This window comes from Rhipicephalus sanguineus, chromosome 5, assembly GCF_013339695.2.
Source record: "Rhipicephalus sanguineus isolate Rsan-2018 chromosome 5, BIME_Rsan_1.4, whole genome shotgun sequence".
Lineage (NCBI taxonomy): Eukaryota > Metazoa > Arthropoda > Arachnida > Ixodida > Ixodidae > Rhipicephalus > Rhipicephalus sanguineus.
Genome location: NC_051180.1, coordinates 9849932 through 9875759, shown reverse-complemented (window position 1 = coordinate 9875759; position 25828 = coordinate 9849932). Strand labels below are relative to the sequence as shown.

Here is a 25828-nt window from a genome sequence, read left to right as displayed (position 1 = left end):
AGTGCCCACCCTGAAATCTTATTTACGATGTTCACCTAAAGTCTCCATTCTTGGTTAGGGCCAACTAGACGTGTGGAGAAGCGCAACTGCCGATTTTGTCTATTGTCAATCGCTTCAGCCAGACGCTGCATGCTGAAACAGTTGTTTTCTCGCTGGGAGTTGGTGCATGACGCCGCCAGCTGTCTCAATTTTACGTTGTTTTAGAACACACCAATCCTATTTAATAGGCAGCGTTAAAATGCACGCCTCAGTGACTGCTCTGTCTCTTGTTTCTACAGCCAGATCTCGATAACTGGGTTTTTACTGACAGCGTGCTCCGAAAGAAATCTGGAAGCCGAAGACACGTCATGAGCGCCATGTTTTAAGTGCCATATTTTATTCCCCGGTCACGCATCAGAAAGAATGACCGGAGGAACGTACGCGTGGCCTAGATTAGGATGTTAATGATATTAAGAAATGTGCGCTGGATCATGAATAAAACTTCATCTCTCTTCACACCAAAGCAAGCGTACAATGTGCAGCTCTTCACACACTGTACATACGGGCTTCACCTGTTAGATGCTAGTGAATGCCGCACATGGCCGCGTTCCTGCTGCGATTATAAATTAATATCTCCAAGGAAAGTTCTATCCTTCATACACAGAGCATAAAGGAGGACCAGTGTTTCCCGAGAATTCGTGATTAACCTTCGTTTTGAGAAGAGCGTAGAGAGTGCGTGCGCTTCGTGCAGCTGACTCGTGCAGCGGTTGAGCACGCGCACAAATGCGTCTTCGCACGCGGCTCCTTCAGAGCGTCATTTCTGTCCGCGCGTGGAAGGCAGGAACCGATGTGAAAGCAAGCAGACGTCGTGTGTAAGCCAGAAAGGTAGTCGCGTTCGTCAATGCGTCCGTTCGAGAAGAAAGGCCGCACGGCGGAGTACACACGTGAAAGGCGAGCTCACAAGAGCCGAAGAAGCGAAAGCTCGGGACAATAGAAGCAGCAGCAGTTCAGGCCTGCGCATCGATTGCCGATACATATCGTGCCGGCGACAGCAGCCATCCGAGGCCCGGCGGCGGTGTATCATACTGCCGTCGTTGCCTACGCGCGCTGGAAGAAGCAGGGGTGGAGGAGCGCGCCACGCCCGTGGCAGCAGGCCAACACGTGTACGCGGTCGCGCAAACACGACCCGCCGCCGACACAATTGGCGCCTCTACCACCACCACGGAGGCCGCAGTGCACTACGAGGCGAAAGGAAGCGACGCTGCCGTCCGAGCTTCGACGAAACCGGCACTGCATTTCAATACAAGAAATACACGGGCGCCTGCGAAAAAAAGAAAACAAAATACGTCGACGCTTGGATAAAGATAGTCAGAGTGACACTATTTTTCATTGTGCGAATTAATCCGGTAAACACGTAACACCATGGCTTTTCGAAATAAAGTAGATTATGCGGCCGCCAAAAATGTCCTTCCCATTACTTAGTATATTCAAAACACATTTAAGCGACTGCATCTGTGCAGCGTCAAATAGGTGCTACACCGCATAAAACATGCCACATAGGAACGCCCACTTCGAATTTGTCGAGACGTCAGCAGTGTGGCTGCTTTCTTAAGACTGGAAGACACCAAGATTCCTTTCAGGCATGCTGATGAATGAGCACGAGAATGTCTTGAGGGCTCTCACAGGGAGCGCTTTCCTCTGATGCTGTTCAATGTGTAGAAACTGCCCAGATATTGCTCAAACAATTGTAAAATCTGGTTAGTTAAATCAGGTTTCATGACACAAAAGCAACTACGGCTAAGCTGAATAGTAAAAGCGTCTGCTAGTAAAAACAACAGGTCCTCGCCGATGCGAGCCGTACCCGTCCTCAGCCCCCGCTGAAGCGCCCCCGTTGTGCGCACGACAGACAGAGATCGGGTTGCAGCAGCATGTCGATACGCCATCTCCTCGCTGTAATCTTGGACGACGATCAAGCGCCGGCATTACGTCTTGTGACGCGTACTATCTGAAGATGAAGGCTTCGGTTGGAGAGTGCTACTGAAAGGAAATCCACGCTAGGTAAATGACTACAATTGTTCGGGGGCAAGGGGAGAAAGGTAAGCCGCGAAGGTGTATGTCTATAACAGGTAGACATCCCGCTACCAGTGTAGCTGCCGATGAGATAACGAGACATTGTTAGATGCGGCTTTGGCGGGTCCCGGGCGCCACACGTGTCAGATAAGCTTTGTGAACGAGGATCTCAGGTGCCTAAATCGCTGCACCGAATTACCGAGTGAAAATCCCGAGAAAAGAACAGCGCCGGCGGATCCGGCGGGGGCGCAAGAAAACAATTTTTAATCGGGGCCATGCCGTTGAAGGCGACACGCGAGGCAGGCAGCCGGCCATTGTAGGTTGCGACACGAGAGCGCGGCGGAGGAGGCAACGCCTGTCCGAGCAAGAAGAAAGGGGCACACAACACGGCGACGACGACCAGCGAGCGAACCCAGGGCGCACTTTTGGAAACAATTTGCAGAGCTCCATCCATCATGGCGAACCCGCGCGGCTCGGGAGCAGCGCGGTATTGGCGGCGAGGCTGAGCCGCCCCAAGCTGTCGCTATTTGCCGCTTTGCAAAGGTTTTCGCGTCAAATTGATTGGGAAAAACGAGCGGCCTCGGCTCGTCCGGCCTGCACCGTAGCCGAACTAAGGCATCCGACATTCGCGGGTGTTGCGTGCACTGCTCGGGAACACGCATTTCACAAGCACGTACAAGACGTGCTCGAGTTATGTCGGATGCCTCCACTGTTCTGCGGATATTTTGACCGCTGTGTACAGTAGGAAGTTTAGCACTACGCTAAAGCAATACTCAGGTGCATAGCTACAGTGAGAACTGAGATGTGTGCGACACTGCCACGGCGCTTGTTGGATACAAGGAAATAAAGCTGCAACTCACTGGCTCAGTTACGGAGCAAAAAGCATCGTAGTGTAGCGTGATCTCGTATAGCGAGCACTTGCAGCTCAGCCACCAACATCCTTCTCTTCACCTTCGTGAGTCACAAAAGAACGCGCTATATTAGTGAGACTCACTGCGTTAGCAGCTTACAGAAATAAATAACCGTGCCTCATAATATCGTTAGATTTTAATAATGATAACTTCTGCGGTGTTACGTGCCAAAACCACGGTACGATAATAAGGCACGCCGTAGTGGAGTGCTCCGGATGATTTCGGCCCCCCTGAGGCTTTTTACCGTGCATCACAGGTTGCGAAATGCACCACAGTCCTGTGGCATTTCGCCTACACCGAAAAGCGACTTCTGCTATACCAGGATCGAACACTCGTCTTTCAGGTCGGCAGCCGAGCACCGGAGCCACTGCGCCACCGCAGCGGGCTATGATTAGGCTTAGGTTTGTGTTTTTTAACTCTCAGTAGCATTTAACTCAAGTACGGTGGTTGACCATATTTTGGTGTGCTCGCTTCACGAAACAAAGCTGTCTAATCTGATGTCTTAGAAGACAATTTCTTAGTCGCACGAAAGCGATGCCCGTATGCTGTGGCTTTGGCTCAAGACGCCCATGACCGACAGGGGCCACGACTGCGTTAGGAGGCTGGCCAGGCATGAGCATGTGACTTTACTCGGCTCAAAACTGGCTAAGTAGATGACAGGCTCTTATACATAAGCCGATTGGTTTAATGAGTGCTGTGTCGTGTGTGAGCTACTCAACAAGGCAGAAGTGGCGGCGACAGTCAGCTGACTTCGGGTGGGTTCGCAAAGCTAGATTCGCTTTAAAGTTTTTCTCCAGTATAACTAAAGCACAAAGCGAAAAATTCAACGCGTATATTTGTCAACGATTTACAGGTGCTACGTCTCGAAGCTACTGAGGTATCCACCATGGATAGTAGGAATCGAGCGTCGTAGTTATCTGTCCTCGCCGGTCTCGAACCTGTAACAGCGCACGTTCTGACCGTGCATGAATGAGTGAAGCAGCAAATTTGCGGAGCACTGAAAGACGGTTCCATAAGACAGTCCGTTTACTATTCAAGCTACATAACAGCCAAACATGGGCCCCGCCACAGCTCCTTCTTTTGCGGTTTGAGGGGCTATTACGACGAAGGTCAACGAGGCAGTCGTCTCGCCTTGTAGAGCGACCTAGAGCTATCTCATCCGATAAAAGTAAGTATTCCGAGCAGGAGCAGCAACGAGTGTGCTCCGTAGAACACCGTGGCCGAGAACGACGCCAAAACCAGCGTATAACTGCCTCGCGGCCGCGTCAGTGCGATTGACGCGGCGACGACACTCGTCAGCCAGGTACGGCCACACCCGCCACCCTCGCGGACCGGTGCTTACCCGCACACACCTCGACGGCCTGTCCCCGTTTTGGGCAGCGTCCGCGACGGGCGACGAATTCTCACGGCGCCGAGAACGTCCGACAAAAACACACGAGGAGCGGGGAGGCTGTTGCATTTAGCAGACGCCAAGGCGGCAGCGCTGGAGAGGAGGCTGGAGACGTTTATGAAAATGCAGCCGGGAGCGCGCGCAGCTATTTCGGGTGGCTCGCGCGCCGGCGGCCGACGTCCGCGCGGAATCGATCGCAGGGAAAGCAGCGTGGTGCGTCCACGGGCGTGCACTCGCAAGACGACGGCGACGACGAAAACAATTTGGCCGCGCAAGCACTGACTGACAAGTCATTAGCGATATTACGAGTCCAACGAGAAGCGAGGGAAGCGATGGCGTGCGCGCCCGTCGCCCCGTTTCCGACTTCGCATGGCCCGACGTGCACGCCACAAGGGCGCGCATACGTGCGAGCATGCGTCGGTGTTGTCGACGCGTCATTAGGTGGACGGCAACCCACAAACCGCGTGTATGGAAAGGTCCCGATTGCCTACTGTAGGAAAGAATTAAGGAATTCGATTCGATCTATTCCGAGAAGATGCGCTGTCCTGAACAGCCCGAGGAGGGCGGGGGATCCGATACTTCAGAGCGGAATCAGAAGTGACTGATTCGGTTATCGACGTAAAGGGAATACATAAACTGTGAGCGCAAACGCTGACAAATGTGTCTACTGAGGAAGTATATGGACACCGTGACTACAATAATATACCGTAATATGCGAAAAATACCGATCGTGAAAGCAGGCATGATATCTCCAATTCTACTGTCCCTGATCAATGCTCTTGATCCTTGTAACCCTCAGAGCGTCAACTAATAATAATAATAATAATAATAATAATAATAATAATAATAATAATAATAATAATAATAATAATAATAATAATAATAATAATAATAATAATAATAATAATAATAATAATAATGTTGTATGCACCATTATTTTGTCTCGGCATTTCTGTTTCCAGAAGCAATTTCAATTTAGCAAGATGCTTACGATAAGTGTTATGAATTGGTTCGCCAATAATGTGATTAACGTGAACGTTTCTGAAACACAGCTTACTTGTTTCCATAACCCGTTGAAAAAAGTCATTCTAGGCCTCCCATTATTGGCTCACTGTTCCTCTTGTTCTCCGTGTACTTGCGCACCCGTTACTTATGTTTCATCTGTCAAATACCTTGGTCTACTTCTTGACAGTGACTTCACCTGGAACTCTCACCTGGCGTACGCTTGTTCAAGACTCCGTGCAGTCTCTCGTACATTATATAACATCAAATACTATAAGCCACCATCAGTTCGCAAAATGATGCTGCAAGCTTTGGGTTATATAATCCTCCGCTACGGTGTGTTACGGCATTCGGTCACTGCGCGATTCGATGGAAAAATAGAAAAACTCTATCCTTCGTTATGAAAGTTATTAGTTACAATTTTAGACTACCCTCGGGCACAGACCTTTTTAAAACATTACTATGCTCGAACTTCGATGCCCTTTCGACTGAGACGGCTGTCCTGCGGCATGTCTGGTCAAACAAGTATAAGGTTACTTACGTTCCTACGCACTGCCTCCGACCTAAAAACAGTGTTCGGGTGACTCGCTGCTCCACCAGATACGGTCAGCGCACTCGTAGCTACTTTATACCGTCCTGTCTTAGTCAACTACCCGCGAGTTCCTTTCGTGCAAAAACTAAATTTAAAGTGAAGCAACTTCTTCATCCATTAATCTTTAACTCCTTCGTGAGTTCTGTTCTTTTCATCTAGTAAATACGGTTGCGACATTAAAAACCTTAAAGGGACACTAAAGGCAAATATTAAGTCGACGTTGATTGTTGAAATAGCGGTCCAGAAACCTCGTAGTGCTACTTTTATGCCAAGGAAGTGCTTATTTTCAAATAAAATCACGTTTTAGTGGTCCGCATCGCGTTAGCGCACTTCAAATCACCCGCCTGAAATCCGACTTTCATACATCACTGCTGCCGTGCCCAACGTTGCCCGCTTTTACTGCACAGCCGCCGACACTATAGCAGCAGAGCGAAAGTAGCGGGACCAACAGCAGCAACATCGGCTATCGAAGCCATCGAAGCTTGCCGCAATCGCCGCAATGGATGTGGACGGAGAACTTGACAACGAGACATTGGCTCGCGACGCTGGACTCCAATTCAGCGACTTGAACCCCGATGAACGCGGTATGCTGCTTAGGGCTCGTAGTGCCGGCGTCGTTGCATGCGGCATTTTGTCGAACTTTCTATCAGAGCGACTTTTACGAGCGCGCAAAACACACACGGCAGTACGCGATCCCGAAACTACACTGAGACGCGACCGTGTGAGCGAAGCAGGGCGCCGGGCGAAGCGCAGTTTGGCAAAAACGGAACCTTTGAACCACGCACGCCGTTCCCCATGGCAACGCCACAGAGGTCCTTTTTTCCATGAATCAAACGAAAACGAACAAACAGCATTTCATTACGTCTTTTGATGCACGGAAGGTTATTTTTTCATTGCTGCTAGTTTGATTGCTAGTGATTTATTGTAGGCAGACTCTCATACGTCATCGGGATCACTTCGAAAATGTCCCACTCGTGGCGCTCATCATGTGATACATTTAGCTTAATCTCTCGGTAAGTAGGGCACTGGTGTTGATAATATTGCTGTTTTAGAAGTTGTCATACAATGAGCTTTCACTCTAACATAAATTGTTATTTGCCTTTAGTGTCCCTTTAAGGTGACCATATAACATCTGTTGTAGCCTGACGTCACATATCACTGCGAACCCAGTACGCGCATTCGTGTGCGACCGATCACGTGGTTCTGCGCCTATATATGGCGCGCCTTCTGATAAACTTATCAGTTGCTTCTTGGTCGGCTGTCTGCTGCTCACGTTATTACACTGGCGACGAGGATGGGATCCGCCCTCTAGTACTAGCTCAGTACGAAGCAGTATTGTTGACGATCCGCGGTCGAGAGCCGCGGACCAGCCACGGCAGCCATGGCCTGGGACGGTTGAACTCGGCGGCACTACCTTCGGCAAGAGGCAACGCAGTCTTCGGGGAAAGCAAGCCGATAAGTATACTGCCCTTTTACTGAACAATGGCGCGACTAGGCAAGGTAAACGAGTGCGACGAGAAGGATCAGAGTTTTGAATCCTATCTGGAACGTTTTGAGCACTTCGTCACCGCAAATGACATCAAAGAGGAAAAGAAGCTCGCAGTATTCTTGAGCGTGATAGGACGACGAACGTACGAGGTGCTCAGAAGTTCGGTAGTACCCGCTGTTCCTGGGGACAAGTCCTTTGAAGAGGTCACAGTGCTGTTGTGGAAACGCTATAGCCCACAGTGCTCGGTCATTGCCGAACGTTGCAAATTTAACAAGCCAGCACAAGAGGAACAGGAAAGCGTCGAGGACTTAATAGTGGTCTTAAAGGGGTCATGAAGCACCCCTTGGGCTGATTGAAAAAACACATCCTGCGGAAAGCTGACACGGCTATGAACTGCTCTGCCAAATATTACAGTCGTGCGCGCCGCGTAATGGTCACAAGCGGAGCGCGAAGTTGCCGTTTCCCCAGGCACCCTCTTTTAAAACAGAGGCCGGTTCTCACTCTCGTCGGTGGGCGGGGCGTCTGTCCGCTGTACGTAGCAAGAGACATAGCATGCTTATTGGCCGATAGCCGACGTAAATCGAGAGCGGCGTTCGGATCAGATGCGCTTCTTGCTGCGGGGTGCCACCACTTGCCGGCGCCGCACTCCTCAGTACACGGTAGCCGCACTCGCGCAAGCGAATCACAGCGGGAGAGCGATCGCGTTTCATGACGCGCGCTGGCGTAATTTCTTTCCCCCATGCCATCCCTCCCTGTCTAGCTTCCAGTGCGCTCGCCGGCACGAGAAAAAAGAGAAAGCGCTGGGAGCGTGCGCCAAACCCCCGTAACTCCGCTGATTCTTGACGGATTCGAGAAATTTTTGCGGCAATCGATTCGGGAGGCAGTACACTCCGATACTGAGGCCATTAGATCATTACTTGGAAAAGTGGTTCATGACCCCTTTAAAGCATTTAGCAAGGAATTGCGATTTCGGTCAGTTTCTGCAAGACGCGCTGCGAGACAGGATAGTGGCAGGCATAAGACGCGAAGAAACGTCACTCACTTTATTTGCTGAAGAAGATTTAGCCTTCGAAAAGGCGTGCAAGATAGCCCTGGACAGAGAGCAGGCTGCGCGACAGACAGCGTTACTTCATGCAGAAGGCAAGGAAGCGGCTCTGTGTGCCTTAGCGATAAGAGGAAAGGGAAGCGAAAGGAAATGGAAGCTTCAGAAGTTCAAGGAAGCCAAGCGAGTCCGCGAAAGATGTGGCAAGGCGCATGCGACTAGTGTTTGCTGGTATAAGAACGTCCAGTGTCACAGCTGTTCACAAATCAGCCACCTACAGAAGATGTGTCCAAGTAATCGCACAGAACTCAAGACTACAAACTTGGTGGACTGCTCTGATAGTGACTCTGAATTAGATGTTTACCTTGTTGTCAATAAAGTACATTCTGGATATGAAGCGCAACTAAACGTAGAAGGGCAAGACCTCTGCATGCCGATTGATACGGGAGCATCTGTAACACTAATTCCTGAGAGTGAGGCTGAACGCATTTCCTCATATCAAGTGCGAGCTATCTCGAGTCACCCTAAAGACATACACTTCGGAACCTGTTCCAGTAAAAGGGCAATGCAACGTTGCAAAACTGAAAATTTTCGAAGGGGGTTTGAACCCCCCTCCCCTGGCTACGCCCCTGAAAAACAGTCTATGCGACAACCCGCCCTTAGTTGGCTTGAAAGGCTCGGGCTTGACTGGAAAAGTTTGTTATGAATGTAAGCGACTCTTGCAAGGTAGAGGCGGTGAAAAAAAAATGTTCCCGGGGGTGTTTTATAAGGAACCCGGAAAGTAAAGAATTATCAAGGAAGGATTGTCCTAAGCCAGAATTGTACGCCTATTTTTGGCAAGGCCAGAAACGTCCCATTTGCGCTTTGAGGTAAAGTGGAAGGCGAGCTAGAAAGGCTAGAGAAAAGCGGTGTTGTACGCCCTGTAAATCGGAGCGATTGTGCCACGCCAATAGTCTTAATTAAAAAGATGGTTCACTGAGGTTGTGCGGGGACTACGAAGTCACCATTAATCCTGTGTTAAAGACCGACCACTACCCATTGCCTAGACCTGAAAATTTGTACTCTGCAACAGCTCGCGGCATAGTGTTTTGTGTGATGGATCTTTCGGCCGCGTATCCGCAGATTCCGCTTACTGCTTAGAGTCCCGGCCACTACTAACCATTATTACGCACATGGGGCTGTTCGAGTTGCCGCGCTTACCAGTTTGGGTAGCCAGCGCGCCAGCTATTTTTCAGTCCTTCGTGGATGAGGTGCTCAAAGGCATACCGCACGTGGGATGTCACATAGACGACGTCACTGTGTCGGGAAAAGACGTCGTCAACTGTCAAAAAACGTTGCAACTAGTCCTGCAGCGGCTTAGTGACTACAACGTGGCAGTGAAAGAGGAGTGTCGTTTTTTTCAGACCACTGTCGCTTATCTCGGTCACGCTGTGCGCGCTGAAGGTATCTATCCTACAGAAGAAAAGATAAAGGCAATCACAGAAGCGCCAGAGCCCACTTGCCAAACAGAGCTAGTGGCTTACCTAGGCATGCTAACCTTTTATGCAAAGTTCTTAAGTAACCTTGCCTGCGTGACAGAGCCACTGTACCGTCTGTTGCGCAAGGGCGAGAAGTGGTCGTGACACGGGAGTGTAGCTGAGCTTTTGCTTCTACGAAACTGTTACTTGTCAAGAATGTGCTCTTTTCACGATGTGGCGAAGCCAATTGTTATGTCATGTGATGCTTTGTCGTCTGCATTGGGTGCTGTCATTTTTCATGAGACCGCAGAGGGACACGCAAGGCCAGTGGCATTTGCAAAGCGGCACAGAAAAACTATGCTCAGTGCGAGCGCGAAGCATTAGCACTGATAATCGGCTTGTATGGACGAGAGTTCACTCTTTGTACAGATCATCAGCCACTGCTCGGAATATTAGGCCACGACAAGCCTGCGCTTGCTGCATCTCGAATGCAAAGATGGGCAATTACCCTGGCAGCGCACAAATATAAACTAAAATACCGAAAGGGAAGCAATGAAGTGGCTGACGCTCAGTCTCGGCTTCCGCGGCCTATTGTAGCGGCCGACGAACCTTCCGAGTGTAATTGATGGTGTGACGAAGCATCGTCTGGTCGGGAATGAGCATGAAGAAGAAACGAAATGAAAGAACGCCGACCAAATGAAAGGTTTTATAAACATTAAAAAAGACGTTTCGGCTACGGTACGGTAGCCTTGTTCCGAGTGTCTCTTGTTATTTGACAGCATGCCCCTCAAAGCGGATGACGTGGCGCGAGCCACACGATGTGATCCCACCTTGTCTCGCGTGACGCACTTCATTCTAAATTGATGGCCTTCAGAGTGCTCTAAAGCATTTAGACGATTTTATCCACGTCGCGACGAGCTACCAGTAGAGCAAGAATGCATAACTTGGCATCAAGGGTGATCATACCTGATAAACTCCAGCTACAGGTGTTGCAGCTATTGCACGAGGACCACCCGGGACCTAGTCGCATGAAAGCGTTAGCAAGAAGCCTTGCGTGGTGGCCTGGCCTCGACCTTTCGTTTGAGAGCTACGTTCGACAATGTCCGACGTGTCAGGCCGTCCATGAAGCTGCTTCACCGGTTCCTTTGCAGCCATGGAGTTATCCCACAAGGCCCTGGTGACGCGTGCACGTCGACTATGCTGTAAAGGGCTCTCAGGCGTTCTTGGTTCTCGTGGACGCCTTCTCTAAGTCTCGCCTAAGAGGTCTCGCCTATGTAATCCACTACTGCTAACAAATCCATTGAAATGCTACGTAGCGTTCGCCGCGTATGGTCTGCCAGAGGTACTGGTGAGTGATAATGCACCGCAGTTCATTTCCGAAGAGTTCGCGGCATTCTTGAGTGTAAACGATGTAAGGCATGTCAAGACGCATCCGTATCACGCGGCTTCTAACGGAGCGGCCAAGCGTTTAGTGTAGACTACCAAACAAGCCCTGTCAAAGCATGTCTTGCACGACAAAGCTAGCTACCAGAAACACTAATTTCGGGAATGTTTGGACAGCTATCTAATGAGTTATAGGAATACTCCACACAGTACCACTGGCCAGACCCCGGCAGAATTATTTTTGAAAATACAGCCACGGGTAAAGCTCTCGTTGCTAAAACCAGATTTCGAGCTCTTCATGCGGGAGCAGCAGCAACGTACCAAAGTGCAAAACGACATGTCGCGGGGGGGGGGGGGGGGGGGGGGTTCTCGATGTTTTGCTGTCGGGGATGCCGTGTGGGTGAAGACTGTGCGAGGTGAAACAGTGTCGTGGGAAGATAGAAGATAGTGTCGTGACACAGGTTGTCAGTCCCGTAACCTATCTGGTGAAAGTGTCGCAGGCGGTGCGATTTACGCATGCGGACCACATCAGAGCCCGCCACCGAAGCCAGGATTCTTCAAGCTGTCCTTAGGCACAACCTGCTCCAACGGCATCCAAAGACACAACTCTTCCGACGGTTCCGATGGCGTGTGGGCCAGTCGCCGGGTCGCCTCTCGCAATTCCACGCGTGACCGAGTCTTCGACGTCTCTCCCTCCGGCAACTGCATCGCCCACGGCCGGAACAGCTGCCTGCGGCCAGCCCGGCGCCGAGGATGCGCCACTGGCAGCCGAACTTCCAACTCTGCGTCGTAGTGCACGTGTACGACGTGCCCCGAACAGATACCAGCCCAGCGACTTTCGGAGGCAACATGAGTGGGAAGGAAGCGTGACGTCACATATCACTGCGCACCCAGTGCGCGCATTCCTGTGCGACCAATCACCTGGTTCTGCGCCTATGCATGGTGCGCCTTCTGATCAGTTGCTTCTTGGTAGGCTGTCTGCTGCTCACGTTATTACAATATCAAACTACGCCTAGGTGTTAATGTAAACTTTTCATGTACTTTTTTTGCTATACGTTACAGTGATATTAAAATGCGTGTATATTTCTGTTCTTCCTTTTTTTCGCTTTTTATTACCTCACCGAAAGATTGCTGGTATTCTAGTATTATATGGTTATGTCGCTTTTGCTTATATGAACGCAGACTTCATTTAAGGCTAGGTGACGTCATTTGTGTCAGTTCTAACTTATTTCTTTCCGCATTGCTGTAAGCGCCCGTCTTAATTTACATGTACCTGCTACAAAAACAAAATTGTTTTCCTGCATTTCTTTTTCCCTCTTTTTTTCTGGTGTTAGCTAAAATTCCTGTGTCTGCTGTCTGTCGGTTCTGTCCTTCAAGCCCAATACGGCTTTGGCAGGCCAATTTTTATTGACGCTCTTGCAAGATGTTAATAAAGGATTATTATTAAGTGTTTACAGAATATCTCGAGAATTTAGTTCTCTTATAGCCCTCCACAAATTGTACACCGCAATATGTCTTCCACAACTTGAGTATGCGCTCGTGATATGGAATGGCATTGCTCAATCCAGCGGTAACACCATTGAACGGGTCCAGTAAAAATTCCTCGGCATATATAACCATCGCTTTGCTAGAAATCACTCTGAATCTCGTTCAAATACTGCTGGATTATTATCATTGCCATCACTTCACTGCCGACGAAATGGTTCTGATCTGTTATTTCTTTACAAGCTAGTTTATGGTATCATATCCTGCCCTGTACTTCTCAATTGTGTTAATTTTCGAATTCCGCGTAAGTTAACCAGATGGAACCGACCATTTCATGTACCCGCCTGTTTCTTCCAACACCGTAATATTCACAAAATACAGTCTCTATAATGCCAATTTCCTTGATATTGACGTTTTTCATAGCCCACAGTCATCGTTTTTATCCGAGCATTGCACTGTCTTGACATAGCATGGCACAATGCACAAAGTCTTCCCTTCTCCGTTTTTCCACATAGTTGTATATATGCAACCTAATTTTGCATTCCCGTTCAATATTTCTCGTGTTGTCTTATTTTATTCCTCCCCTTTTATGTTCATTTCTGTTTGCCTACGCGTTTTTGCTCTTATTTCTGAAGACTGCCTGTATTGTATTGCTTATTTTTGTTTTATTTTTGCATGCGCCTGCACAAAGACCTTACGGTTGTTCCTGGACACGTTAAATAAGTGATTGATTATTATTATTATTATTATTATTATTATTATTATTATTATTATTATTATTATTATTATTATTATTATTATTATTACGAGGCGCACCATAGTTGCGGACTGCCGATTAATATCGGTCAGATGGGGCTCCTTAACGAGCACTTAAATGTAAGCGCACGGGTGTTCTTTACACTTCGCCCCCATTGAAATACGCCCGCCGTGACCGGGAATCGAACCCGCGTCCTCGGGCTTTACTCACCGGCACCTCACGTGCTATGCTGCCACCACTGCGGGTGTGTCAGGGAGTCACGTGTGCAAAAGAAGCCTGGAGGCAAACGAGCGCATCGTGTCAAATGTGGTGTGCCTGTGGAAGCTGTTTAGTCTGGCCGACATCCGTCAGCTGTAACTCTGAAATCGCCGCGACGAGCTATGGCAAGAACCCGGTCGGCGCGCACTCTTTGTCCTTTTCTTCATCTTATGATTGACTATAAATAAAGACAGTGTGCTTTCGGCGACGTGCATTCGAGAAATGAGGATAGTTAGATTACATTTTTCTGTACCACCTAGTAATTTTGGTGGATAGTAAGGCCATTGGCCGGCAGATCCATTGAGCTTCACAAGATGGATGTGCAATGTAGGGGTTTCTTCAATGCTTGTGCCTCAATTGATCTATCAATAGTTGCCTAAAATGTAACTGAAGTTTGATTTGTCATTGTCGCAAACGTATGTCTAGCAAGCAAATGTTACGTTGAATTGTTATTGATGTTAACCGTCTGTGATAATTTTTTCTAAACACAATTTTTTTATCAATATGACGAAGGGAAAAGGTTCACCAAGCTTACACTGCACCTATGTGCGGTATGCTATAGTATTTAAAAATAGTTTCAGCCCATAGTTCAACCAGATTCTATCGTGTTCAATATTACGTGCCGACGTGGCATGCACACAATCCGCATTTCCGGTCACAATGTCACTAACCACTTTTCGCGCTACCTGACATTGACGTTATAATCGCCCCTGAAGTTCACTCAGCAGAATACAGTGTTAGCAGTTCACGAGGTAATGCCGTGCCAGATTGTGCGCTGCATCAGTGCTGCCGTTTCAGACGATGTCTATATCATTACTGGCCACTTGCCTTCACCCGCCCGATCGTATTGACGTAAGTGCAGTCAGATGGATTAAACGTTTCGATATTTCGGTGAAATATGTGCAGAGTAAAATAATGTTACAAAACATGACGGAGCTAATCAATTGCCTTCCACTTCCGATGCCAAATCAGCCCACTCAACAGTAAAATACCGCATGTAAGCGTAGTCATTGTTTAAAAATGAAAATCTATTTACAACATTTTCAAGGTAGCGTGCTAAAGCGACTTTGAGTAGGCTAACTTCTGTCTTTTTCCTCTCATTTTCTTCTCTTTTTCACTTAATTCACTGTAATTCACATCTGCGACATGTGAGACTTTTTCGTTGCGGTACTATAATTGACCGTCTACTGTCCAACGGATTGTGCGAGCAACTTGTGTAATGTAAGTCATGGCCACCACCATAATTACGCTTAGCTACCTAGCGCGCTTAGTGATAAATATACGGCCGAGAAACACATTTCGTTTTGAGACGCGCGCATATCTCGGTAAGCAGGCTCCCGCAACCACCGTTGCAATTGTGCAACGAGCACATCTGCGATGCAGGCGCATCCTGCGCTCTGTGCTGAATTGCCAGTGGTCGCAGTTTCTTCACCGGGACATTTAGTAGGCCGAGTTGAACAGCAGTGCAGCATGTCGAAACGTTATGGGCCGACGTGTTATCATTTGCTCCGAGTTCCTAAACTCCAAACCGAAGTGCATAGTTGCACACAATGTTGACGAGAAACGACTATCCTAGCAAGTAAAATACCGTGCACTGGAGTGATGGACGTCTTGTCGACAGCTAGAACACTGTATGCAAGTTATTCTGCCCGAATTCATCTCCTCTCATCGTCGTTTTCATACAAATGTTAAGGTGCTCGATGACGTAACTCCCTGTTGCACGCGCTGCCCTAGTGCACCATTCTTGAAACACAGGCAACCTCTATTATTTATGTGTGGCAGCCCTTCTGGTCTTGTTTTCTTCCTTGTTAAACGTATATCGCTACCAAGAAAATGAGGCACCAAGTAGCGTGGCTACTCAATATCTCTATTTTCCACAGTGGAAAATATTTACCGGCATACAACTTATCGGACATGTGCTCAGCGAGGAGTAGTTACCATAGAGGCCTATGCAAGTAAACGACAGGAACAGTAGACTAACAGGGAAAAAAAACTCAACAAAAAGAAAAGCTTCTATGACGCTTGCAACTGCCAGTGAAATATTTCAAAACAAAACAAGCTTAATCGACCCGACCACTTCGCGTAGAGCTCTGTAGTGCTTTAATAATGTCCTACACGCAAGAATAAGAGGCTCACTATAATAGCAATAATAATTTAAAAAATATTTCCATTCAGACACGAGAATGTTCAAACATTGATTCAACATTGTTTCGTTCATCTTTTTGACATCAGTCAAACTCTGCCCCAAAAACATCGATGATGTTTGCTGGCTACGTAGAGCAGTCCAAATGATTAATTTATCGTACTTATATTACTATCACAAAGCTTCATACGGCGACAATTACAATTGCGTTCGCATGCCGAAACTACAATGAAGAGGTGAAAGTACGCTCTAATTTCGTTCAGGTCGGAGTTGAGACAACATCGCAGTGGGTATGAGGTGTGCAAGAACAAACATTCGTATTACATTACAGAAATAAAGGTTTACACTGTAAATACTCACGCGACCTTCCTTATCTCTTCAGCGTCACCCTAAAAACTTGAAGCACGCTTGCGTTTCGCCTACCACTGTAGAACGCGATAGCGTAATTGGGCCCCCTTCGCGTCGCTAGCTAGAGGGGCCCGCTATAGGAAAGGAACGTCTGCCCGCGCAAGATTTGCCGCTTCAAACTATCATATAATGTATACTGTAAGCAAAGTTTCGAAGCGCCCACTACGCCTGCATACGCGCACCTATGCAGCTGCACGCTTGGTTGATGCTGTTGCTGCTGATAATGATTAATTATGCCTGAGCGCTTTGCAATGCGTGGGCCATTAAACCACCCACTCATTGCGCATTTCACATCGTGTGACGCCTGGTGCGGTTCTACGCTTCTGCAACGCAATATGACATGTGTTAACGCGACTCCTCGCCCTATATAACACCTGTATCGGTTCATTGAAGTCATAGCGCCGAAAGAACAGGGACCGAGAAAGAGGCCAGGACGTGCGCTACTCGCAACTGAGTTGTGAGCAGTGCACGCCATGTCCTCTTCCTCGGTCCCTGTCTTTTCAGCGCTATGACTTCAATGAACGTAACAAACCAACTAGCACGAAAGTCTGTTCACCTGTGTAGGGTTTTTTCCCGCAACAGTTTCAAGGAGCGGTGTGGCTCTGTGGTGGAAGACTTATTTTCAACGCAGAACGCCTGGGTTTTGATCCCGGCTCGGACCCATGTTTTTTTATTGTTTTTATCCATCGCGACTTTTGCTCTCACGGAAAACGCCGATTTTTCGTTCCCAGCCAACAACGCCGATGCCGGAATTTCTGCGAAACCAAGCTCCTTAATGTTATCACGTTAAAACGTGACGACAAAGATTATATAAGCGGAGCCTGTGTGTCTGATATACCTGGGGGGAATATTCAGGGACCCAGTGATTACGCTTCAGAATTCTTTCTAGTAGAGATAAGCGCAATATCTGTAAAACGTGATTGCGAGTTGTTAATCCCACTTTCGGAGAGCTACGTCACGCTGTAATGGACCTTCTGACCATACGACATAAAATGTAATATTTCAACGCTTCAAGAAATAACAGAGTTAGCCTTTAGGCGTCTGTGTATCCTTTGCGGCTCGTATGAAAATTCGAAACTAGAACACCACGCGGAAATCACGGAGCCCAAATGTTGAGGATAACTCTACCCTCTGTATAAAGGTTGTAATACGATACGGTTTTGATATGACTACACGGTGCAGATCTGAGCTTCATGTTTTTTTCGTGTGCTGCTGAAACCTGAAACCTCAATTGTGAATCTCAACTAATAATATGAACAAGTATTTCATTCACTCTTTTCCTTTTTCCCTTTTTTCTTCATTAAATTGTTTGTACTTGTCGCGTTATTTCGATGACTGCACACACGCGTAATGTGCGTTATTGTGCTTATGCTTACGCGCGCAGATTATCTACGCCGTCACTGCATGCTGCTGTACTGTAATGGGCTGGGATTCGTCGAGTTCACTAGAGCTTTTTCTTCCCAGGCCCTCCGCTCACTGAAGTGTGAATAAAATGACTGATTGATTGAAAAGTGGACCAGCTCGATGCGAATGAATGACACGGGCGCAGTCAAGGCCTACAGAAGCCATACAAGAACGCATTGGAGTGCAAACGCGCTGGTTCGGCGTTTTGGCACACTCGCCTTGGTCGCCGGAGAAGCCAAGCCGGAAAGGAAACGCCTCAATGAACGTGGGAAGGGGTCTGGCCAGGGTTGCTCCCGGCACGTTAAATACGGCTGTCTGGCACACGGCTCTGATCTCGTCCGACGTGTGTTCCAACATGGACTCCATCCTCGTGAGGCCCAACGTGGATGGTTAATTTTTGAGAGCGAGAAAATCTGCACTGCCGAGCGATTAAGTGATTTGGGCCCAGAATATGCGAAATGATACAGCAGCCTTCGCTGGCGCATCCACTTATGCGTCTTTGAAGCAATGCCAAAAGCGACGATGTTTGGCGAACTCGTCCCGCCGATACGACACCGACAATTACGCCCTCGATTTATGGATGATTTCTTTTGCGGTGAACTTGCGCTCTAACATCTTAGAGCCTCTCCTACGTGGCCTTTAGGACTCTCCAAGAACCGCGGCGCGCTTCTCGATACGCGTGCACTCGATTGTCCTTCGTCGTTTCGTTTTTCTTCCACAGGCTATGCTATCCTCTCTCTTGTGCGTCGCAGTAGGCCGAGTCCTTCCACGAAAACTGCATCAGATCCTGGACAACATTTGTTTTTTAGGGGAGCTCTCTGCCTTGGCCTTATTCCATCGCGAATCACTATAGCGCTTTTACCGTTTAAATACAGGTAAGTAAATGCTCTAATGGAGAGCTTTTTTCGTTATTTGTTCTCAAGTTCACCCGCCGTGGCAGTTTAGCAGGTAAGGGGTCGCGCTGCTAAGCTCGAGGGCACAGGTTCGATTCCCAGTCACCGCAGCAGCGTTTCGATGGGAACAAGATACAAGAACACCGGCTGAACTTATATTTACGTACACGTCAAAGTACGCCAGCGCATGCCTGGCAACGATAGCATGGTTTTGATGTCGTGGTATTGAAATCTCAGAAATTATTATTGTTATCAAGTGCAAAGTTGTGCGCGATCGAAATTTTGCACCGTGCGAATATCAAGCGCACACAGTGTAATGACGGCAGTTTCCTTGGTTAAACGTTACTCGTTCTCAGTCGACAGTGCAGATAAAGTTACGAGCAAATAAGCAGCGTTTCATGCGAACCATTCGCGACACAGTATCGGACTATTCCGTGCTATGTCGCGCACAATACGAACGTGGTCATAGACCAGGTAAGGCCTCGTTACGGCGCCGACCACAGGAGCAGAAGCGAAGGCATGGAAGAATCGGAGATACGCTGTTCTGTTCAGCGAGGACTTGTCGACAGAGAGAAAAAAAAAATAACGGCAGGACAGTAACAGCATCACATGAAGCATGTATGCGACGCTGCGCAGTGTTGAACGACGACGCGACACATGACGTTCAAACAGCACGAAACGGGAAACGGGTGAACGTAAAAAAGAATCGCACGGAGCTTGGCATACGTTTGAAAAAAGCAGCGCACTAAGAAGGATAATAAGCGAGAGTGCGTGTCCGTTCTCTCTAGAGGAGGTGCGAACGATCACATCAGGTGGTTAAAATGAGTTACTTCACTACATCGTAACCTGGCCAACGAGATATAAGGCGATATCCTGGCGATATCAGTGACGGCATCAACAAAATCAGCGCTGAGGAACATGACTGAGGTACACCGGCGCCACAAAAGAAGCATTTGTTTGATGAAGCAGCGATTACCGCCGCAACTTGCATGTCAAGCGCGTGCACATTTGTGCCTCGTGCGTGAGGACGGCCAAGCAAACGCAAAGCTGGTGGACGCGTCAGCCAGCGGACCGCCATCGCTGTCGCCGAGGGAGGGTTCCGCGCGTCAGGCGATCAGCGCAACGCGTGACGCCGGTCGAGCCAGCACGCTGCCGCTAACAGGCTGCTGCTGCTGCCGGCGCGCAACACGCATCATCCGGCGGGAAAGAAAGGAGGGTGTCGCGAGCTGTCGCGCCTGTTGTGCGTCCCGAGTGAGGAAGAAGAAGAGGATGCCGCCGGCGGCAGCGACACTCACGGTCGGCTTGGCCTGCATCACGATCGCCATAACGGTCCCGCCGGAAGCTGAAGCAACAGACACCGCACAGGAAGCGCACGACTTCTTCGCTCCGTGCCGCTGGCCGCCGTCAGCTGACAGGCACCACCGTCAGACGCCTTGCCAGAGGTAGCGGTGGCGGCGCTGCCGGCCGGAGCCCCTCCCGGAGTCACGTGACGCGCGTTGCCCGGGCAACGGGCTCCGAGACTCGGTCTCTACTAGGGAGTCAGCGTCCCTAGCTCACTACGCGTGCGGCGCTGTCATCTTTTGGCCGCCGCCGCTTCCTCAGGGACTCGCTCGTCTCCACCACGCGGACCCGTGTACGCGCGCGCGCGCTGACTTCATTGCTTGTTTTTCATTCTGATGACTGTTCCTTGCAAGTGCTCTGCGGTTCCTCTGAGGTTGTTCTGCCATTTGTAGAGCGTCGGCACGCGCGCTATTGTATACCTCAGTGGCGCCAAGTTCGGCCTGTTTTTACATCGATGGGTAACGGTGTTGTAAGACCGCGCGGGGAAAGCCTCCAGGGGCGGAGAGGGTGAACTTTTTATGGCGCTATCTCTTGGAATAAAAGGGTCACGTGTGAGGGTGAACGATGGGCGCCGTTTCGCGCCCAGGGAGACGACGCAACTGGTTATTGGGAGACCCCAACGTCAGTTAAGAACGCCAGAACGCTGCTTCTCACTGCCGGTGTGTTTGTCCCCGTGTCCTTTTTCAAGGCTCGAGCCCATTTCTCGTCCGCGCTGTGACTGTGCCCGAAAGCACTGCGTCTTCTAAACGGGGTTGCTTATATAGTCGCCATGACTTAGGAGCGTAATGGCGTGTTATGAGCCAATTTACCCAGCTTAGAGCTTCTGCAAGTGATCAAGATGTTCACCTAACATGGCAACTACTAATAAACTGCGGAATTCGAACGATATCAGGCGGTTGCTACGAGAGTGTTCTGGCGTGCAACCAAATTGTCACACGATCGCAAATACCAAAAAAATATATTAAGGCACGAAACACAAGCAAAAGAAAAAAAATAAGCACATAAAGAAAATGGACGTGACTAGTAAAGCAATAGAATTTTTTTTTCACGTTTGAAATGCATGCAATTATGAAAATAATAAAAAAATTCACAGGGTTCTTTATGCAATCGCCTCAGACGACTCGAAGGCGAAAGCCATGTTCTTTCAACAGCGGAGCTATTTAAGGGGCCGGTAACTTGTGCGCCGTCGTAAAAAACTATCATCATCATGAACGGGCTTTCTTTATTCTCTTTAGAGCGAAGCTGTTTACAGTGAAGCTTTGCCGTGAAACTTGTGCTCCGTGATGCAAAGCTCGTCAGGTGGGTATGCGCCGCAGGAATTGGGCAAGCCCCACTACCGAGTACAGCAGGTGTGAGCGTTAAACGAAAACTCTGCGCGGCGAAGTGGGGCACGTGAAACACGTGCAAGAAAGAGAGAGAGAGAGAACAAGAGAGAGAGAGAGAGAGAGAAAGCGACAGAAAGAGAAAGAAAGAGCACCCCTACAACAATGCCCCTACAGGGCGATGTAGGTACATGTATAAATATAAATAAAGAAAGAGACACGAAAAAGAGATAGAAAAAACAGAGAGAGAAAGGGAAGAAAGAGAAAGAAATAGAAAGAAACAGAAAGACATCTTCTTTCCTTCATTCATAGCGAGGGTCTCGTTCTGGCAGTCTTGATGCCTTCAGGTAGTATGCGAGGGATTATTGGTCAGCTGCCAGCTCGTAAAAAGATCACGTGCTACGTGACGCCAACAGCCAGAAAAAGAGTGTTCCACACTCGCCGCCATGACTGCGATCAGCGCTGACTAACACTCCTAAGTATAAATGCACATACACACCCCATAAAGTGGACGGGAGGATGACCGCCGCCGTAGCTCAGTGGTAGAGCATCGGACGCGTTATTCGAAGGTCGCAGGTTCGGTCTCTGCCGGCGGCAAGTTATCTTTTCGTCCACTTTAATTTCTTCACATTTGTATCCTAAATACTACAAATTACATCCCCTATATTTTCCATGGAATGATGGTCTGTTAGTTCTCATTATTTCTCTGTTAGTTCTCTAACAAAGAAAAACGACTCCTTAAAAGACATCTTCTTTCCTTCATTGATACGAGAAAGGGGTACAAGAAAGTAAGAGAGAAAAAATAAACACAAACGAGGAAGGCCGCCCAGCTTCGCTCTTCCTTCAGGCTTGGCACCACTAGTGCGAAGCTGCGATAATTTTTTTGCTTCTCAGTCAATGTATTGATGCGCCCACGCCGCCCTCCGAAAGCTTTTGCACCTAACGGGGTTTTGCACTGCCTCCAAGATCGGAGGCATTGCAAGCTTTCTGCACCTCGTCTTGTTTGGGCTGCCTCCGTGATCGGCCCATGTTTGAGCAAGCGACGATGTCATCATCATCACGTGACGGTTTTTTGCGTGACTCGCGCTGACGCCGCTGGCGCGGGACGTCGACGCCGACGGTCAATTTTCTTGTTTGATGAGGCGCCTAAGGCTTTCGCCTGAATAAGTGCTTCAGTTTTACGTGTGAGAATCGCGATATAAATTTGAGGCACGCTGTAGTCAGGGGCTCCGGATTAATTTTGACGACCTTGCGTTCTTTAACGTGCACCTATATATAAGCACACGGGTGCTCTTCGCATTTCACCCCATCGTAATACGGCCGCCATGACCGGGCCCAAAGTGAAGCGGAGATTCTCACGCACCTGCTTCTAGCCTTCCCCGCCCACAGCCAGTGGACAAGACATCACCTTCAGCTGGCTTGCCGCACCCTGTGTCTACACTCCGGCAGCCACGAGGTCCTGCTCTTCTCGGATCGCCATCAGGGTCCTACTCAGAGCCTCTTCAAGTTTCTGGGCTCAACGGGGCTGTCATCCTCGCCATAGAGACAACTCACCCGACTCCCAGCGGCCAGCTTTCGAGGCGCCACCTCATCCCAGATGCTTTCCTTCTCCATGCCAGCCGGCGCCCTACTCACACAGAGTGTCGCTTTTTGAAGATGTTTATGTGGAGCACGTGCACCAGCTGCCCGCAACGTGACTATCTCGGATTCTAAGAGATTTGTTGCCAAGCTATCAAACACAGTTTTCTCTGGTTGTTTGATCGGTATTCCAAATAATTTCTTTTTGCGTTGTTTCGCTATTTGTGATGGAGAACAATATTAAATCGTATTGTTCTTTGTAATATCTGAATTTTCACGTTCTGGGGTTGCTTCTTTTTATCCCCTATTGTGGTTATTGTCCAAACTTTTTGACATTGTAAGGTCTCTTAGGGCGCGTCAATGTCCTTACGAACCACAAAAGCGCCATCCAAAATTGATACTCAAAAATAAAAAAAGCCAGTTGCACCGCCAGGGCGAAACAATGACTGCGATAGCGTCAAATTGCAATGTTATACGAACTTAGGGTCCAGTTAACTTCATTAGGATCCGATATCGCGTAACTCTACAAAACGCTGGCGTAAGGGAATACGGCCGCTCCAGTGAGCGAAGCGGCTTTCGTGCAGTCTGTCGCCTCAACTCGAACTAAGCGGTGAGAGCACAGGAGCTGTCTACTGATGTCGGTCGAGGTAGCGATCTAAGTTCGCGGTTGCTGACCGCGCGACGCAGTGAGCGGCCGCATTGGCCGTTTCAAACTATCCAAGAATGCCTACCGTCTGTACAATTGCGAAGTGCCCACTACGCCATAAATGTTCCTTTTCAAAATTGGCGAAGTACCCACTACGCGTCCGTAAGGTGCACGCGCTCCAGTGCAGCTGCACACTTTGTAACAGGTAGGCAGCATTAGACCACCCACCAGTTGCGCAGTTCATATGTTTTGACGCCTGGTGCGATTCTAGGATGCTGCTACGCACATTACATGCGTTAAGGAGACTCAGCGCACTACATTACATTCTTATAGCGTTTATTTACGAAGCAGTTTCAAGCACTGGCGTGGCTCTGTGGTAGAACACCTGCTTGCCGCGCAGAAGGCCTGGGTCCGATTCTCATCCCGACCGCACATCTTTATTATTTCTTTATTTGCACCTACCGCATCACGAATTTTCGCTCACGGACAGCGCGAATTTTCCGCTCAAAGCGATGACACCGGCACTTCTTCGAAACTAGCTTTTTAGCGCTATGGCGTTAAGAAAAACACGTCAGGCCTGTGCAGAACACGTAGTAGTCAGAGCGAAAGCTGCAAAAGCGGCATTTCTACAGTCTGTTGTAAACTCTCTTGGGGCTACTAATACAAGTGCACTTGCAATATATATACCCACTGCACCATAAAGCATAAATTTTGTAAGGGCCCACTATGCCGTTATTCGTCATTCTGCGGATAAGTGGGGTACAGCTACACAACTGGAAGGCATTAGGTGCACTTTGTTGATGCTGTGGCTGATAACGATGAAGAATTATGGCTGAGCCCTTTGTAATGGTTTGGAAGCATTAAACGAGCCACTCGTTACGCAATGTTGTGTGAGGCCTGGTTGTTATTTCACTCTTCTACCACGCTATATTACATTGCTAACGTGATTCCTTGTCCGAAATGACACCTGTATAAGGTCTTTTTGCGAAGCATTCTGAAGCACAGGCACGATTCTGTGGTAGAATACTCCACTGCCACGCAGATTGCCCGGGTTCAAATCCCATCCGATCCTGGGTACCTTTTCCTAATTTCGTTTTTTCTCAAACTGCGCAATAGTAGTTACGGACACCGGCGGCGGCGGCGGACAACTACGCCACCAAAATCGGCTGTTGTTGTGATCTCATGAAAGCTTTCGCTGTAAAACACATCAGAATTGGTTAACGCGCAACCGAACCTCTACGTAATATAAAAAATCAGGCGAAGCTTACACTAAGCCGCGCAAGGCTTGAAAGAGCGTAACCGGACGATTCTGAAGACTAATCTGGTTGCTTCTAGCAGTGGCGCAGGCGAAAATGTTTTTCGAGGTGGGGGGAGGGGCACCTTCTTGATCCGACATTGGGTCCGGGCAGATAAGTGGGGCCGAGTGTCATTTTGTGATCAGTATCCCACAGGGGAAAAATTTCGGGGACAGGGGGGCACGGGCCCGGTGTGCCCCCCGTGGCTACGCCACGGGCTTCTCAGTTGTTTCTAGGACTTAGCTAGGTGATGCAGGTTGTTTCTAGGTCGTAGCTAGGCTTTAGCTAGACGATGCTAGGTTGTTTCTACGTTGATTCTCAGCGCAGAGACGTTGAGTTAAGCCACACACAGTTACAGACACGGCACGAATGTCCAAACTCCAGAGAAAGAACCTCGCACTGAAACCAAGCGTTCGCACGCCTCATAGATCTACGGGAACGTCTTCGTTGGCGTAGGCCTTCCATCACTTCGGGGTCTTCTCTCAGTTTCCCGTTACCTTTCCCGATACCTCGTATTCTCTCGCTGTACGCACTCGGGGTTTTCGGCCCACCGCCATCGCTTCGCAGCCATTTGTTGTTGGGCTAACTGCAGCCTTCATTTTTAGTGGGCCAGTGGTGAGTAGCGGGATTTCCCCAATTTCTGTGGCGCATACCCCTTTATGATGACGATAGTTTTCTGATAGGCCGCAGAGTGCCACATGCCCGTTTGACGACGATAGCTTTCTTCTTCATTTTTAGTGGACCAGTGGTGAGTAGCGGGACTTCCCCAATTTCTGTGGCGCATACCCCTTTATGATGATGATGATAGTTTTCTGATAGGCCGCACAGTGGCACATACCCGTTTGACGACGATAGCTTTCTTCTTCATTTTTAGTGGACCAGTGGTGAGTAGCGGGATTTTCCCAATTTCTGTGGCGCATACCCGTTTATGATGATGATAGTTTTCTGATAGGCCGCACAGTGGCACATACCCGTTTGATGAC

General features: G+C 48.9%; 1 protein-coding gene across 5 annotated transcripts in view; it reads right to left on the bottom strand.

Moving 5' to 3' along the window:
- LOC119393186 (CUGBP Elav-like family member 3-B) overlaps positions 1 to 25828 on the bottom strand; it is an 886629-nt gene that overhangs the window by 289063 nt on the left and 571738 nt on the right. Inside the window, exon 1 of one of the 5 annotated variants that reach the window (XR_007416318.1) lies at positions 19959 to 20136. The exons of the other annotated variants lie outside the window; for them this stretch is intronic. The gene's annotated coding sequence lies outside the window, so the exon portion shown is untranslated. Of the gene's footprint in view, positions 1 to 19958; positions 20137 to 25828 lie in introns of those variants that run through there. 5 annotated transcript variants of the gene reach the window in all.